The 18516-nt window shown below is 36.5% G+C and overlaps 1 long non-coding RNA gene across 1 annotated transcript in view; it reads right to left on the minus strand.

Moving 5' to 3' along the window:
* LOC111432643 overlaps nucleotides 1–17925 on the minus strand; it is a 27524-nt gene extending 9599 nt beyond the window's left edge. The window contains exons 1-4 of the long non-coding RNA XR_002708670.1: nucleotides 17912–17925; nucleotides 12937–12943; nucleotides 10479–10716; nucleotides 6117–6122 (exon numbers count right to left, since the gene is read on the minus strand). This is a non-coding gene — a long non-coding RNA (uncharacterized LOC111432643). The remainder of the gene's footprint in view (nucleotides 1–6116; nucleotides 6123–10478; nucleotides 10717–12936; nucleotides 12944–17911) is intronic.
* Nucleotides 17926–18516: the final 591 nt, after the last annotated feature.

The raw sequence follows: 18516 nt of genomic DNA on the forward strand, positions 1-18516 counted from the left end.
CAAATTTTGACACCTCAAAATTCCACTAACATGGATTTTTCCATTAGATGAAAGTCAACATTTTGACTTTCAACAACTAATTTGAAAATGAATTTCAAATTAAAGTAACATTAAATGATTAATTAAACTATTTAATTAATATTTAATATTAATTCAAATGCCAATCCCAATCAATTCCGACACATAATTGATTAAGATATTTAAATCTTATTTAAATATCTCAGATTCTCTCTTTTTGTTTAATTCGTAAATAAAACAAAATTGCGGTTAAATATATCGTATATATGTAACGCATATTCCCTAATTTGAATTCGAACACTTCGAACTCACTCGTCACACTGTTCTATGGTTTAGTCCGATATGAGCTAGCAGAGGGACCTAATGGACCTATAGATCATGGGCTCCAACGATCCAAGATTAACCGGTTAAACTCATTAACCTGGTTAACCAACATTCGTTAACTACTAGGACACTCCACTATAGCTTAGTAGTTGCACTCCCCTCACTATAGATATATTTCTGTCCATCTGATATAACCATGATTAGTAAGTCGATCCTTCACAGGTTGTTCGTAACTAGAGCTGGGTCAATTTACCGTTTAACCCCTGAAGTTACTTCTTGTTCCTTATGTCTCACTGATCCTCTAATGAACAATTGGTTTGTGGTCCAACCAGTAAACCGAATCCCTCTCAGGCCAATGAGAGGGTGGGGCCCCTTGTTCAAGACCTGGAGTCAGTGCTTAAGGGAACTACCTTTCTTCTATCCTTAAAAGTGGGTAGGAGTGAATTCCGTCTTGCATCCCACGTCCCCAGCCATTCACCCAGTCTTACCCCTGAAATGGGAGGCCTGTTGAGTCGGCGAATTAGAGCCACTCTCACCCATGCAAATCTAAGGATAATTCCGAAAAAACAGGAATTCATAGTTAGGAATTAGAGCCACTCTCACCCATGCAAATCTAAGGATAATTCCGAAAAAACAGGAATTCATAGTTAGCTCAGGATTAAAACCGAGTTACCTAAAATCTAAGGATAATTCCGAAAAAACAGGAATTCATAGTTAGCTCAGGATTAAAACCGAGTTACCTAGGTTATCGAAAGAAAAGAAAATCAGTCTCAACAGTAAACGACATTATAAAGTGAGAGTGGTTTTCTTCATGGTCCGATCTTATGCAATACTCATTGCATAGGACGCCCCCACTCACATGTCTCCACATGCACCATTTAGTGATTACATTGTTTATATCATATACAAAAGTGGGCCGCATCCATACTGTCCCCAGAATAAGGTACTCAGCCTTCTCCTTATACTATAGATCATTTTGACTATATACTTGAACTTGATCCCCTCTTATGTCTCTACATATAGTTCAAGTAATCATAATAGCCAGAGTGTTCTTAGTTTATTGGATTTAGATTGATGATCGTAAAGTTCACTTTATTCAATAACAATTTTTTCTGAATAAACATCAATAATAACTTTATTGAAAATAGAATATATCTTTGTTTACAAACTATAAGTTTTAGGACATAAAACCCAACAAAATTAATATTTACGTACAATGCGCCAACCAACGAAGTTACAATGGTAAAAATTACGCATTGTGAGTTTTGGGTAATTAACCACTAAGATCTCTCAATTTTGTTTGATTGTCATGTGATGGTTTATGTGTCTGATCTCAATAGCAGAGTTCATTATTGTGTATTTTAATACTCATCCTTTTTTTTAAAATGATTTTAAGGCAAGACTATGATACGGGAGTGACGAGCAGGGTGGAGAAGTTAGTCATGGGGCAAATTGAGAATTTTATTGTTTCATTGATAGTTGTTTTCGCATTTAGTTGTTGATTGACTTAAGCTCTATTAGAGGACACCTAGTTTATGGGAACTAGTGTGTAACAGCCCAAACCCACTACTAGCAGATATTGTTATATGATAATGTAATGATGTTCTATGATGGTGTGATGTTATTATATGATTATGATGATGATGTTATTATATGACTATGATGGGTCCAAGGGTGTGAACTGCTTGGAGACTTGCGTTCGCACGTGTGGGTCGTGTGTAGGAAAGTACTACATATCTAATCATGGGTCACATGTGTTAACATTACTAGACTCCAATAGTGGGGTCACTTACTGAACATTTCTTAAAATACTAAAGTCTTGTGCTACATTTATTTCAGGTAAAGGCAAGACACCTCTATACGGTTGATGACGTACAGACCGTGGCACATGCATAGGATAGTGGTCACTAGATAAGGTTAAGTAGGTAAACCATGAAATGATGTAAAATGACCATAATACTCCTAAGGTTATTTACCTTCGGTTCATGAACTAGATAACCACCAAATATTATAAAACTCTGTCCCTTGGAACGCATGAAACCTTGGACAAAGGTTGTCAGGTTCATGACTAATACTGTAAATCTTAGGTGGATTGTCTTAGAGAACGAACCAAGAGTAGAACAAGAACCTAGAAAGTACCAAGAACAAGACAAAGATCAATGGCTACAACATGGATCCAGATCTAAGTTCCAAGACCAAGAACCAAGAACTAAGAACCATAGTACTAAGGCCCTTAGATTAGAACTAAAGTTTAAGGATCTGAGGACCAAGGTCCTCTGGATAGATCATTATATCAACCCACGAGTCAAGGATAAAAACTAAAGAGCCTAAGTACTTCTGACAAGAACCAAAAAAAGAAAAGAAAGAGTGTGATACTCTAGCATATCAAGGACACGATTAAGAGCCTACAAGTAGGCTACTTATTGAGTCTTTGTACTCAATCCTTGTTTTTCACATTTTTCAGGTAATAAGGAACTTTTCGAGTTCAGGAACAGACTCTAGAGTAGTTGTCGTAGACAAGTTTCACCCGTCATCCTCAACCTTTTTATTTTGAAATATTTTGTGTCCATTCCGTATTTTGTATCTTAATGGTTGGGTTGTGTTTTAAAAACTTATGTATGAACTTTATTTTGATATAATGTATATTATGTTTTAAATTTTCTTGTTTTATTTCGTTAAAATTTTTTCCGTCTTTTATGAAGTCATCGAGTCAGCCCGGTCCTTACAACTTGTATCTTTCCAAAAAAAAAATATATATATATTATATATATATATAATTGTATCATGTTTTATTTTTATTATCATCAGTATACATTTTAGCTCAAGAAGTACAAAGGAATTGATCTCCAATCTGAAAATAGAAAAGTAATAAGGGTTTTCTTGTGTCTAGATCAACAATCGTGTTGAAATCAACCGAATGAAACTTGACATCTTTGGAAGTTGTGTTTAAATCAACCCAATGAAACTCAACATCATTTCCAAGGGTACTCTAATAGATATGATTCTTTAGAACCAAGACGTAAGGAAATGCCATTGTCTTCTGCTGCCCATGTACAAATACTATTATAACATTGATCACTAAACCAATTTTCAAATTCTGGCCAAAATACTTCACCAGAAGCATGTCCGTGTTTGCTGCTAAAATTGCACCAAAATCGTGTTGATTGCCAAAAATTTTCTTTGAAGGTCCAAGAGTATTTCTCTCCAAGGCCGATTTCATGTTCGCCTAAATCGTTGTCTTTAGACTTGCAATGAGCCAAGAGAGTTGAATCCTTCATATGATTCCAAATTGCAACTTCCCATGGGGAGAATGGACGTTGTATCTTTGAGTCGGATTGTGCAGAACATGAGGTAATAATCATGTTTGATTTAAAAGCAAGCAATATGATGAGACCGAATATATTTTGAGTTTTCATTTTTTGGTGGGAGTTTAAGTTGGTAACTTTTTCTTGGTTCACAAATCCATTTTGTTTTTGTTTCTTTTATATATATATAGCCAAATCAAATTGGTATACAATAAAGGTTGATAAGTTGTACCATCTAAATCTCTCTACTTTTCTAACCTTATTTATCTAAATATATATCATACATGTAATAATTAATAGGGTGTATTATATATAGCAAGTTGTTACATCCAAGTTAAAATATGTTATATTTGGGCCAAAGTTTGAATCCAACAAAACCTACCCTATAATGATCATTTTGTTGATAATAACTAATGCAAAAGTAACAATACAAACACATAAGAAATTCAATATTTAATTGACCTCTTTGTCGGGTAATATAATCTAGAATCTTTTTGTTGATAATGACTTAACCTACTCTCTACTTTTCTAACCTGAAGTCTGCGTTTCGAGCCGAATCACAACCTGTACGCATTGGCTCACTACCGACAGGTGTCTTGTCCCCAGCCACTGGCTCACTCGGCTCGATTTCGCTAGTCTCTAACAGCTAAAAAAAAGTCATTTGATTTGGGTTAGACGTTTTAAGAATGATTTCAATATTTTTGACCTTCTCGAAGCTGAATTTGATCTTATTTAAGGGAAATTAAGGTGAGTGCAATGTTCAATTTCTCAATTGAAGTTAAATTAGGTTAGGAAACAAGAATTTTCTAATGAAACAAGGTGAATGTTCTAATAGGGTGAAACATCTCTACGATACTTGAAACAAACTTTGAGGGATGAAATCAAGCGTATTCGAGTATTAGATAGAACATCGACCAAGGTCATCCAAGTAAGTGGTCTTACAATAGGCATAGTTAGAAGTTTGTGTTATGTAAGATGATGACACGTGCTCAGTTACTCTACAGTGTCATATGTTTGATATGTGTGAGATGTTTATGATATGACATGTCTATGATATGATATGATTGATGATATGATATATGTCTATGATATGATATGTTGAACTATATGATATGTTGAATGATATGACATATGGAACTATACAATATGTTGAAGGTTACAATGTGTTGCATGACATGAATAATACGATGTATTACATGAATGATAAGCAGTAAAAAGTTTTGACATGATACACATCCCCAGACATGTTTTAAAGACTTTGCTATAAAATTATATGATATGAAGGAAAATGGAAAGGGTTGTCTTACATGGTTTAACTAATGTGAAAAAGTTGGGATCTCATGCATAATGGTAAGCCACATGCATCGAGATATTTTTTCCTTAGTACTAATATGAACGTGTAGTTTTGAAAAGGAAAATGATCGTCAGTTTAACAAGATGCTACGATGGTTGCTACTCCTTTTGGTTGTCCGACAATAGCACTAGAGACGCTAACCCAACAAGTACGAGGCCCAGAAGGTGTGCAAACCCCCTCGTGGGTCCATATTTGCACGTATGGGGCATGTGCAAAATAGTAAATACACATGTAGAGTAGACGAAACAACCAGCATCACCGTCAGCTCAAGCTAGGGCTTATGCATTTAGGAGCAAGGATATTGGGAAGTCCAACGCTGTAGTGACAGGTACACCATTTGTTTTAGGTCATTTCATTTTTACCTTATTTGATTTTGGTTCTACGCATTCCTTTAGTTCTATGTCTTTTGTTGTACAAGCAGGGTTCGAATTAGAACCCTTATTGCATGAAATGTCTGTAAGCACCCCTGCAGGGGTAGACTTAGTAGCTAGGAATAGAGTAAAGAATAGTCAAGTAATCATAGAGAACCAAACTTTAAGCGTTGACCTGATAGTAGTAAACATGACGGACTTCAACATCATACTAGACATGGATTGGCTAGCCGAAAATCGTGCTAGTATAGACTGTCGTAAAAAGAAAGTAAATTTTTTACCACCAGCAGGGCCTACCTTCAAATTTAAAGGCACAAGTATCGGGATTACTTCCAAGGTAGTGTCGATAATGAAAGCAAAAAGGTTAGTCCAACAAGGCGGATGGACTATATTAACATGTGCCGTAGACGTAAGAGGAAAAGGAAAGACCCTAGAAAACGTGTCAATAGCAAACGAGTTCCTAGATGTATTTTCGGACATCTACCAAGAATACCCCTTTCCCAAGTGGTCGACTTCGTCATCGAACTCGAGCTGGGAACTGGGCCTATTTCCAAAGTACCCTTTCGCATGGCGTCAATAGAGTTGAAGAACTCAAGGTGTAGTTACAAAACTTACCGGATAAAGGGTTCATTTGACCTAGCATATCCCCCCTAAGGTGCACTAGTGTTGTTTGTTAAGAAGAAAGATGGATCCATGCGTCTGTGCGGCAATTACAGGGAGCTAAATAAGAGAACCGTAAAAAACAAATACCTTCTACCTAGAATAGAAGACCTATTCGATCAACTTAGAGAGCTTACTGTATTTTCAAAGATAGACCTTCGGTCTGATTATCACCAAATTAGGATCAATGAAAAAGATGTACTAAAAATAGCGTGTAGGACAAGGTATGGTCACTAAGAGTTCGTAGTGATGTCATTTGGTCTCACCAATGCCCCAACTGTGTTTATGGAGTTGATGAACCAAGTATTCAAGGACTGTCTAGACACATTTGTGATGTTTTTCATTGACGATATCCTGGTGTACTCGGAGACACATCTAGAACACCAGGAACACCTCCAAAAAGTCTGAACAACCCTGAGAGAGAACAAGTTGTACGACAAGTTCTTCAAGTGCTAATTTTGGTTACGACAAGTCTCTATCCTAGGACACATGGTGACAAAGACGAAATATCGATAGATCCCACCAAGGTAGAAGCGGTCAAAAAGTGGGAACGCCCATCTACGGTAACAGAAGTATGAAGTTTCCTAGGATTGGCGAGATACTATTGAAGGTTCGTGCAAGACTTCGCTAGGATAGCCTCGCTTTTAACACAGTTAACAAGAAAATGGGTACCATTTATAGGGAATGATTTTTGTGAGGCAAGCTTCCTGAACCAGAAAGAGAGATTGGTAATCGCCTCGGTACTCATGGTACTCGAGAGCTCATAAGGGTACATGATTTATAGTGACGACTCCAAGAAAGGACTGAGATGTGTATTAATGCAATACAATAGGGTTGTTGCAATCTAAAGTTGGCCGTTGTAGTGTTCGCACTAAAAATTTGGCGACACTACCTGTATGGAGAGAAAACTCAAATTTTTACCGATCACAAGAGTTTAAAATATTTCTTCACTCAGAAAGAGTTAAATATGAGAAAGAGAAGGTGGTTAGAATTGGTGAAGGACTATTAAGTTAAGTAGATATCTAGTACCACCCTGAAAAAGTAAACGTGGTCGCAGATGCTTTTAGTAGAAAGACGGTCCACTCGTTGGCTCTCATTACAAGGGAAGTAAGGGTACAAAGAGAATTCGAGTGAGCCAACATAGTTTTAGAGACCGAGGGAGTCATAGCACAGTTGGCCCGACTCATAGTGCAACCTACGCTTAGGCAGAGAATTATTACCTCCCATCAAGAAGATCCAAACCTACATAAAGTCCTAAGCCAGCTAGACGAGAGTCCAATAGATGGATTTTCGAAGTGCTTAGATGAAGGGCTATTGTATTAGGGACGCATATGTATCCCAAAAATAGAGGAGCTAAGGAAAGAAATATTGACGGAATCTCACAACTTGCCATTTGCCATGCACCCAGGAGTTATTAAGATGTATCAAGATTTAAAACAACATTTCTAGTGGAAGAGCATGAAGAGGGACGTGGTTGAGTTTGTGATAAAGTGCTTAGTTTGTCAACAAGTGAAAGCTCCTAGACAAAAGACAACGTGGATGTTACAGCCCCTAAACACCCTAATCAAACCGACAAAACCCTCACCGACCTTTATACCTTCCCCCAGAGTGAACACACGTCGCAGGTATCTCCATCGAAAAAAGAGATCTAAAAAACGAGTTTTTGAGGAAATGAGATCTACCTCCACAAATGTCCAACAACCATGAATCTTCGTGGGAAGGTGGATGTAACACCTCAACAAAAAAGAAAAAGAAAAGAAAAGAAAGTTGGCCAAGTCATTTTGCCCCTCAAGCCATAATAGGGGGCCAATGACCTAATCAGTTTACCTAAAAAATGAATGAGAGTTAGAGGGAAAGGTTGAGAGAAAAAATAGGAGCTGCCAGAGATCCTATCAAAAACCGCCATAAGAATCCATTTTCCGCTGAGAGGGACCACTCCTTAGAGAAAAGAGAGGTCTGAGAAGCAAAGGTTCGTTCGCATCAAGGTTTGAGAATGTTTCGTGAGGTAAGACCCTTGAACAAACTTTTTCTGATCTGAGATTTTCCTATGTGAATTGAGTCCTAAAATGTTGATATATTCATCTAGGAACAACTCTCCACACGATATGTGAAGAAGTTTAGCCAAAATCTCAATCTGAAGGCAAAAATTTGAGAATCGTTCGAGAACGGTAAGCGAACTTCCGACACTCGTAACTCATCTGGTAGTTGTTAGATTGAATAGCACTATGACCTATATGAGTCAGGACCTTATGTATTTATAGATTTGTACAATGAAGATTACATGGTGGTCCTTGGTCCAAGATAACAAACCAGGAAATCAGTAGATTCTCCTGGATCCCAGGTAACAAACTAGGAAATCAGTAGATTCTCCTAGATCCAAGGTAACAAATCAGGAAATCAGTAAATTCTCCTTAATCCATGGTAACAAACTAGAAAATCAGTAGATTATCTTGTACAAATATGACTTATTCTACGTTTAACACCCCCCTATCAATCTTGACTAAATTTAGATTGCGCCTAAAACTACTAAAAGAAGGAGCTGGCAGTGACTTTGTCACGATATCGGGGAGCTGATCCATGGAAGATATGAGTCGCACATCAAGCTGACGAGTCGATACTCGTTCACGAGCGAAGTAATAATCAACCTCAACATGCTTCGCCCATCAATGAAAGATTGGATTTGCATTCAATAGGTGGCACCAATGTTGTCACACTATAGGCTAGGCGCTCGTGCTTGCAAGATCTCGAGCTCAAGCAAGAGGACTGATGGTGTTAATATAATACATGCGGAAGCAATTTGGATCTTAGGCACTTTTAGAACATCAATTATAGTAAATAACTAGCATGTTCATAAATATTAAAACTTAATGAGTTTGAATACTAACCTTCTATAGTTCAAATTTCTTTTTCCACGCGAACAAGTTTCGAACCATCACTAGTGTCTTCACCACTATCCTCCGGCCTTAGAACGGGATTGTGGAATCCAGTGAATGACTAAACTTGGGAGGGATTTTGTATATATGAAGAGAGTGTTTGTGAAAAGTTTTTCTCAAGGTTTTTCAACAAGGAAGCTCTTCCATGTACCATGATCACTCTATTTATAGAGTTATGTTTGATGTTATGCAAATTTGAGATCACCAAATTTTGACACTCAAAATTCCGCTCAAATGTTTGGGATTATGTGGCAAGCATGCAAGTTTGAGATCACCAAATTTTGACACTCAAAATTCCGCTCAAATGTTTGGGATTATGTGGCAAGCATGCAAGTTTGGTTAAACCAAATTTTGACACCTCAAAATTCCACTGACATGGATTTTTCCATTAAATGAAGTCAACATTTTGACTTTCTTCATTTTAATTCAACAATTAATTTGAATAACTAATTTCAATTAAAGTAATATTAACTGATTAATTAAACTATTTAATTAATATTTAATATCAATTCAAATGCCAATCTCAATCAATTCCGACACATATTTGATTAAGATATTTAAATCTTATTTAAATATCTTAGATTCTCTCTTTTTGTTTAATTCGTAAATAAAAAAAATGCGGTTAAATATATCGTATATATGTAGCGCATATTCCCTATTTTGAATTCGAACACTTTGAACTCACTCGTCACACTGTTCTATGGTTTAGTCTGATATGAGCTTGTTGTTGAAATTTATTGTCTTACCCAGTATACTATCTGGATATACTTTACTACTGGTGTAAGTAATCATGCTGTGACAGTATATGAGATGTTTATTTATTAGCCCTCTAGGTGCTCGATGGAAGTTACCGCCCCATTGAGCATGTGTGACTCCTGATGAATGATTGTGTGATCCCTCCCTTTTGAGAATAAGCAACAGAATCGAGTTAAGTCTAGGGTAAGCACGTAGATTGGTGGGTCGAGACTTTGGATTGAACACCTTTAGAGGTCTAAGACCAATGGAATCATGAAGGGCGATCAGAGGGTGAGACAATATTATAACAAAATAATGTGCGCACATAAGTAATTTACAGCACGACAATATTTAAAACACAAAATAAGAAACGAACTCAAAACATTTTCAAACAAAAGAGTTGAGGACGACGGGTGAGGTTATTCTATGGCACCTGCCCAAGAGACCACTCCCAACTTCGACCAGCTCCTTACCTGAAAAAAATGGAGAATAAGGAATGAGTACAAAGATGTAACATTTCATACCTATCATACCATAACATATACTGTCACGATCACACTTTCGAGGCTTCGAAAGACCGAATCGTGACTAAAAAGACGAAATAAAAAAAAATAAAAAGAAAAAGAAAATAAAATAGAAGGTAAAAATCTGGCAAAATTTAAAACAAAAAAAGAAAATCAAGGACACCAAAATTAAATATAAAATCAAAGTCAAATGTTACACATAGTAATTACAAATATAAAATGAAATACAAAAGACTCTAAATGTAAAAACGGACAAATGACTCTAAAAGACCGACAAGAGACTGACGCTCCGGAACGACAGCCCTCTGTGACAGTGCAGCTCTCGAACACCTCCCCGTATCGACTGGTACCTGAAAAAAAAGGGAGAAAGGGGTGAGTATAAAAATATACTCAGTAAGCAACCTACTTTTAGGCTCTTTTCGCATCCTTATCTTGGTAGGTATCCACGGTCTTTCTCGGGTTTCTAAGGAGAGTGATCTAAGCTGCAACTCTCTTTTCTTTAACTTAGGAGGTTTGCCCATCTTAAGCAGTGAAATGATCAGTGTCCTGAGGTGAGATCCGACCTCATAAGTAAATCTGAGGGGATCGTATGGCTGGATCTGAATACGTGACTCTCTCTGAACATAATCCATAAAGGTTAGCTGATGACCCTTACACGGGACCATACATCCACTAAATTCGGGGTGTGACCCTCTGTGTGCCGGTCAACAATTGAGTCATCCTGTGTGGCTCCACGTCCCCCGCTCAGGGATGGGTTTCTACGGCCCAGGAGTCCTATTCAGAAGACCCCTTAGCTATCACCACTAGGTCTGGGCACCTGTCACACTTCCCTTTCCTGATCTGTCAAGCTCAACGATCTCCGTACTAGAGCTCTGTCTTGACGGTACGGTATCGGAGGAGAGAGCGAAGTGGAGGTTCTGATGACACTATCTACACTGCTCAACTCTAGCGGGCTACCTACAGTTACCGTGGTGACCTATTATTCTTTCTAAGGTGGAACTTGGTGGCTTAGACTTGGCTTCATGTATCTCTAGGATTCTCGTGCCTGGCTCACAAACTTATCGAGTTTGGAATTTTGAGCTCTAGATCTGCTGGTAATCATTTTGCAGGTCTAATTGCACGGTATTCTAGAGGTCCCCCAATCTAAGGTCTCGTCTAGCCTACTTAGTCACAAGCACCCTAACCAGAATCTCAATCAAAACAGATTTAATAAACATTTCATATCTAGCTATTCTTAATCATTTCATTTTCGCAGTTTCCATACAAATATTCTAGGTCCGGCTAGCTAAGTTTATGGGTGGTAGCATACATGCTCGTTCCAAGCGGTTCCTACAAGTACTGCTCGTGGGAATCAAAATGGCTACTTACATAGTTGACGTGTGCCTTCCCAAGCTCGAATTATTTGCCGGAAAAGGTTACAAAAATTCTGGAATTTCCTTGATAGGTCCTAATTCAAGTTAGACTTAGATCAGTATCAAAACTGAGATGAAAAATAGTCGAACAGAAGTCAAATCGGGATAAAAATAGATCTCATAAGTTGGTTCGTGCGCCTCACGCACCGAAGGGATTTCCTACACGTACAGACACGCACGCGTACGGACGCGTTGAGGGGATGGAGTCGCGCGCTGGTGTGTCGCCACGTGGCGATGGCTGACTAGTCCACTGAGAGGCAAGGCGTGTGTTCGAATCTGGACGCACGCGGGTTCCTACAAATTTTCCCACACTGACGCGTGGCAGCTACAGGTTCAGGTCGCGCGCAGGTTCACGAATCTGGTAGCGGGCACCGATCTTCAAACCCTACGTAACGCAGTATTTTTCGTAAATTTTCCCCCGCCTTTTCACGCCTAACACGTGTCCTATCTTTCAGATGATGCGCGACACTCTCCTTTCCTAACACACGTCCCTTCGTCATTCGTCTTCTTCCTCTCATCTCTGCGATTTTCCATAAAATTGATTATTTTCTATTTTCTTTGCATTTTCGTATTTCTTTCTACACAACTCGGATTAACGAGATTTCTTCCCGAGATTTATAGATCTCATCTCCATCTACACATAGGTATTTTTCTTGTAATTTATTTCTAACTACAGACATAATAAACTTGGTCCAAAGTTGGCAAGATCATCAATACTTACATCCTTTGGTGAAAGCCGAAACTTCTATTTCTGATCTGAATCAATCAAGACTTCTTTCACGGATTAAGAGCGTAATCCTCTCTGAATTAACGTACTCAAATTTCAGAATCTAACTCTAAATATTTCTCATAGATTTGAAGAAAATCCGAAAACAAATGTTCAAGAATTTACCTACGGATTTTCTTCATTCCTTGACAGTTTTGAATGATTCAAGGGTCCAGAAAGCTTAATCCTCTCTGAATTAACTTACCCAAATTTCAGAATCTAACTCTAAATATTTCTCATAGATCTGAAGAAAATCCGAAAATAAATGTTCAAGAATTTACCTACGAATTTTCTTCGTTCCTTGACAGTTTTGAATGATTCAAGGGTCCAGAAAGCTTCCAATAGGTTCTGCGAAGGATTTGTGAAGAAATCTCACTCGAATCAAACTCCTTGTGGCCTGATTGGAAGTAGCTGTTACTTCTTTCTCTCTAGAACCTTCTTTCTCTCTCTCTCTTTTCTTTTTCTTTTCTTTTTCTTTCCTCTCTTTCCTTACCCTTTTTATTTCTATTCTTTTATTCATCTTTTACTAACCACCCTTTCTCTTTCCTCTCTTTCCTTACCCTTTTTATTTCTATTCTTTTATTCATCTTTTACTAACCACCCTTTCAGGTTCTTAAGGAGGAAGATGGTTTTTATTTCTATTCTTTTATTCATCTTTTACTAACCACCCTTTCAGGTTCTTAAGGAGGAAGATGGGAAAATGACCAAATTACCCTAGGGTTGACTTTCACCATTTTTCTAATTTTCTACCATTTTTCTTTTTATATTTTTCTTGAGATCTTGAGATATTTCTAAACATTTTTTTCTTCTACCTCATCTTAAAATTCAGTCTCTAACATACTCAATAAAATCTCAGAAGTTCACTTAGAGGGGAAAACTTATATTTTAAGTTTCTCGTTGGGGTTTGGGTGTTACGTATACAATCACAATATATCATATCATAAACATGTCATTTATCACTTGTCTCATACAATAACATATTTCATATCATATCACAATGTGTGTATATATATATATATATATGTAATTCAGGTGTCGTATCATAATCATATCGTATCGTAAACACTTCAGGGTCATATCCTTCCCTAATTTATCATAGCCTTAACATTCTTATACCTATCACAGTGTTATCGTTTCATGAATGTACCTTAGTCATATCGTTACAGGAACGTATCTTAACGCTATCGTTCTATCAATCTATCATAATCCTATCCCTTTCTACCCATAACCTAACCATATACTTTTATTACTTTTTTAGGGAAGATATTGTTACTAGAAAGAATTTGATGGAGTTTCTTGAAATGATATTTCTTCGGTTTTATATTTTAATGTTCACCAAATCCTTAATTTTTTCTCTATTAAATTTCCTCTTTTTCATCTACTTCCTTTTTTATTAATTTTAATTATGTTCACCATTTACTATTTTAAATTTCATCTATGTATTTTTAAAATTAACCGTATTTATTTTAATTCTTTAAATTTCCCCTTTTTCTTTTAATCAATTCTTGCTCCCACATCTTCGCTTAAATTTTCTTTCCGTATTTCTTTCTTCTTTTTGTTTTTTCTATTCTATTCTAGTCTTTTTCGGTAAGGGTTTGGCTTTACAATATCTCCTTTTTCTTCCTTTTTCTTCTTGTATTTTTCTTTTATTTTTCTTTTCTATTATGTTAACAGTATTCTAGATTTTCATCCGTATTTCATTTTGCTCGATCTATGCTAATTAAGTGTCGTGAACTCGCATAGGTTTACTTGGATTTCAAAGGGAAAAATTGAACTAGCTCCAAGTACGATTTAGGGACTTCAACTTAGCTACCTTGGTAAGTTTCTTCACTACTGTTTTGGTTCGATGAATTGTTTGAAGCACGAGTGGCGGATGCCCAGTGGCCCTTGCTTGTGTCGTCCCTTGTGATTTCTATATTTGCATATTATGTTATGACGTGTTGTTATAATGACAAATGTTACGTTTTGTAATTTCATGTTTACTTATTATGCTATTGCAAATGTGACATATTATGAAAGTATGGTAGCATAGAGTACATTCACCTTATGTACATTCACCTTATTCGGGTGAACTGGTCAAGAATAGAAAATGTGAGTTTCACGTTTTCTAGTATCTTTGAATGAATTTAATTCATTCTATATTCAAGACAAAAAATTAAAAAAAAATGCGTCAATGCAGGTGAATAAAAAATCTACGCTTTGGTGAAGAAACCAAGTCAATCCAAGTTATGTGCGAAAAGTTACGAAAATCTAAAGCAAATGGTTTGAACACATGAAATTGATGAAATCTGGAAAATTGAAAAAACGTATGAGAGAGAAAATTGCCGCCACGCGTCGCCTAATGTATAAAGGAGCTCGGTGGAACTGGTGAGTAACACATGGAAGCATTTCACTAGAGAAATGCATTCAGCCTACCTATTGACACGCATCAGCACGCTCGGATTAAGGTCAAACCGAAATCAAAATGCTCACGTGAATCGAACAGCGTCTGGAACCACCAAACTGACCCGTGACCAATCTGGTGACCATAGTCCAACCTAACGATATTGCCACTCCCTGTGCACCATGTGTGTCGTCCAAAAAATTTGAAGGGTAAGTTTGCGTCGTTGGGGTTTGATGTGCGCCACTGCTCGCACGATGCCCAAGCTTACCACGTGTGTGCATTGCGTGTGGGGGGCGCGTGCCAGCGCGTATGGGAGCTTGCCTGTGCGTGCAAGCACGTGAAGTCCCCTATTCTTACCCGTTTTTCGCCTGTTTGCTTGTTTTTCATCCTAATTCCAATACTGACCTTATTATTAGTGAATTAGGACCCATCAAGGAAATTTTATAATTTTTGGAACCCTCTACCGCGAGAGACTTGAGATCCGGAAAATACGTGTTAACCAAGAAAGTAACCATTTGGATTCCCACAAGTAGTAATTGTAGGAAACGCTTGGATTAAGCATGCATGCTGCAAAATTGATAAACCTAGCTAGCCGGACCTACCGTATTAGCATGTAAGCCATGCAAATAAATTAATTAAGAAAATCAATGGGATCTAGATATGATTGACTCTGAAATCATTTTAGAGTGAGAATGTGATACTATATGTATGCATGATAAAGTAGGAAGGAAAACTTGTGAAATATGTGCTCCCAATGAAGATGGACGTTATCTTCCCGTTGAGCATGTTTGTTAATATTGCATGAACTGCTGCATGTTAACTCAAATGCATATGGTATGTTAAGACTATATATGAAATTTGGTGGTTATTGGATAAGGTTAAGTAGGTAAACCAAGAAATGATGTCAAATGACCATAATACCCCTAAGGTAATTTACCTTCAGTTCACGAACTACATAACCTCCAAATATTATGAAACTCTGTCCCTTGAAATGCATGAAACCTTGGACAAAGGTTGTCAGGTTCATGACTAGTACGGTAAATCTTAGGGGGAGTGTCTTGGAGAACGAACCTGAGAATGTTTGCTAAACCACCACACTTAAATGGTGTATAAAAGTTCTCTGTTTATAATCAAATAAATTACAAGGATATGGAAATAGTAATAAAGAGAAAGAACAATATATGGAAAGATACCTATGGTAAGACGACAAATATTTAGATATTTGCCTATAATAAAATATCAAATATGATGTATATGGTATAATTTAGTACTAAATATCTTTAACAGAACAAAGAGCAGAACAAGAACCTAGAAAGTACCAAGAACAAGACAAAGATCAATGACTAGAACATGGATCCTGATCTAAGTTCTAAGACCAAGAACCAAGAACTAAGAACTATAGTACTAAGGCCCTTAGATTAAAACTAAAGTTTAAAGATCCAAGGACCAAGTTTCTCAAGATAGATCGTGATATGAACCCACAAGTCAAGGATAAGAACTAAAGAGCATAAATACTTACAAGAACAAGAAAAAGAAAAGAAAGAGTGTGATACTCTACCATATCAAGGACATAATTAAGAGTCTACAAATAGGCTACTTACCGAGTCTTTGTACTCATTCCTTATTTTTCATATCTTTCAGGTAATAAGGACCTTTTCGAGGTTGGGAGCGAACTCTTGAGTAGGTGTTATAGACAAGTTTCACCCGTCGTCCTCAACCTTTCTATTTAAAAATGTTTTGTGCCCATTCCATACTTTGTGTCTTAACTATTAGGTTGTGTTTTAAAAACTTATGTATGAACTTTTTTTTTTGATATAATATGTATTATGTTTTAAAAATTTTCCGTCTTTTATGAAGTCATCGAGTCAGCCCGTTCCTTACAACTTGTATCTTTTCAGAAAATATATATATATATATATATATATAACTATATGATGTTTTATTTTTATTATCATCAATATACATTTTAGCTCAACAATTTAAAAGGATTGACCTCGAATCTTAAAATAGATAAGTAATAAGGGTTTTCTTGTGTCTAGATCAACAATTGTGTTGAAATCAACCCAATGAAACTCAACATCATTTTCAAGGGTATTCTGATAGATATGGTTCTTTAGAACCAGGACGTAAGGAAATGCCATTGTCTTCTACTACCAAAAGAATTGCACAAAAACCGTGTTGATTGCCAAAAATTTTCTTTGAAGGTCCAAAAGTATTTCTCTTCAAGAATTGCACAAAAACCGTGTTGATTGCCAAAAATTTTCTTTGAAGGTCCAAAAGTATTTCTCTTCAAGGCCAATTTCATGTTGGCCTAAATAGTTGTCTTTAGACGTTATATCTTTGAGTCCGATTGTGCAAAACATGAACTAATAATCATGTTTGATTTAAAAGCAAGCAATAGGACCACACAAAACCGATTGTGCAAAACATGAACTAATAATCATGTTTGATTTAAAAGCAAGCAATAGGACCACACAAAATAATTCATTTTTGGCTTCATTTTATTTATTTATTTATTTACTTTTTTTTAGTTTAAGTTGGTAACTTTTTCTTTATTCACAAATCCATTTTGTTTTGTTCAATAAAGATTCACCAGTTATACCATTTAAACCTCTTATTTATCTAAATGTTACCATACAGTTCAATAGGGTGCAATATACATATAGAAAGTTGTTACATCCAAGTTAAAATATGTTATATTTGGATGAGTGTTTGAATCCAGCCAAACCTACCCTATAATGATTTTTTTGTTGATAATGATTAAAGCAAAAGTAACAACACAAACACATAAGAAATTCAATATTTAATTAACTTCTTTGTCGGGTAATATAATCTAGAATCTAACCATTATTTTACTTTTGTTGGATGAAAGATTATAACGATCCTAAATTTCTAGTAACCTAAATTCTCTACTGTCATCATACTCTATGTTCTTATACCGAACTAAACATTTAAAACTTTATCTTAAAATATAAATTTAAAACACTCCCATAAATTAGGCCTTTGCAAGCATCTTTAAGACCACAGAAGGAAATAATAAATAAAAATAATAATTAAAACATCAAAAGTAAAACACCTTATAACGACCCAAAATTTTCTACTTAATTTAAGGTCGCTACTGTATACGTATCATAAACATTAAATGTGGAAGACTTCATTTAAATTCCATAGTCATGGACTTACATGTTTCGAAAACATCTTTAAAACGACACAACAAAAGACTCGAAATAAAATAAATAAGCGTTTAAGTTTAAAACATCCTATTCTAGCCTAAGTCTAAGAAAAAAAATACCACTATCCTATGCATGAGCCATGATCTCGAGTTGCGATGTCATCGTCAGCTGTACAGGAATGCCTTGCCTTAACCTGAAAAATGTAGTAGCACATGGCTTGAATATTTAAAGAAATACTCAGTAAGGGATAAATGAAACAATCACATGCAATGAAATGATGGGACCTATCTTTCATTTCGTTTCATTTCGTTTTCCCTACGGTGCTGTCCCAATGGGTAATCGTGGACGTGTACCATATATACTCTAGCTCACCAGCTAGTTCGCACACCGCTGGGCCACTTTCCTTATCCGGTGAGCATACTTTGGGAACTCCTTATGCCGGGAGCCGTTAGAACTAGTAACCGTCACTGCAGCGCTATGCAAAGCATAACGATCGTTGTCCTGCTATTGGATGTACACATCCGTATCTTCGTGATGGGATAGGGGTATCCCCCCATA

Source organism: Cucurbita moschata, unplaced genomic scaffold (assembly GCF_002738365.1).
Source record: "Cucurbita moschata cultivar Rifu unplaced genomic scaffold, Cmos_1.0 Cmo_Scf00039, whole genome shotgun sequence".
NCBI classification, from domain to species: Eukaryota; Viridiplantae; Streptophyta; class Magnoliopsida; order Cucurbitales; family Cucurbitaceae; genus Cucurbita; species Cucurbita moschata.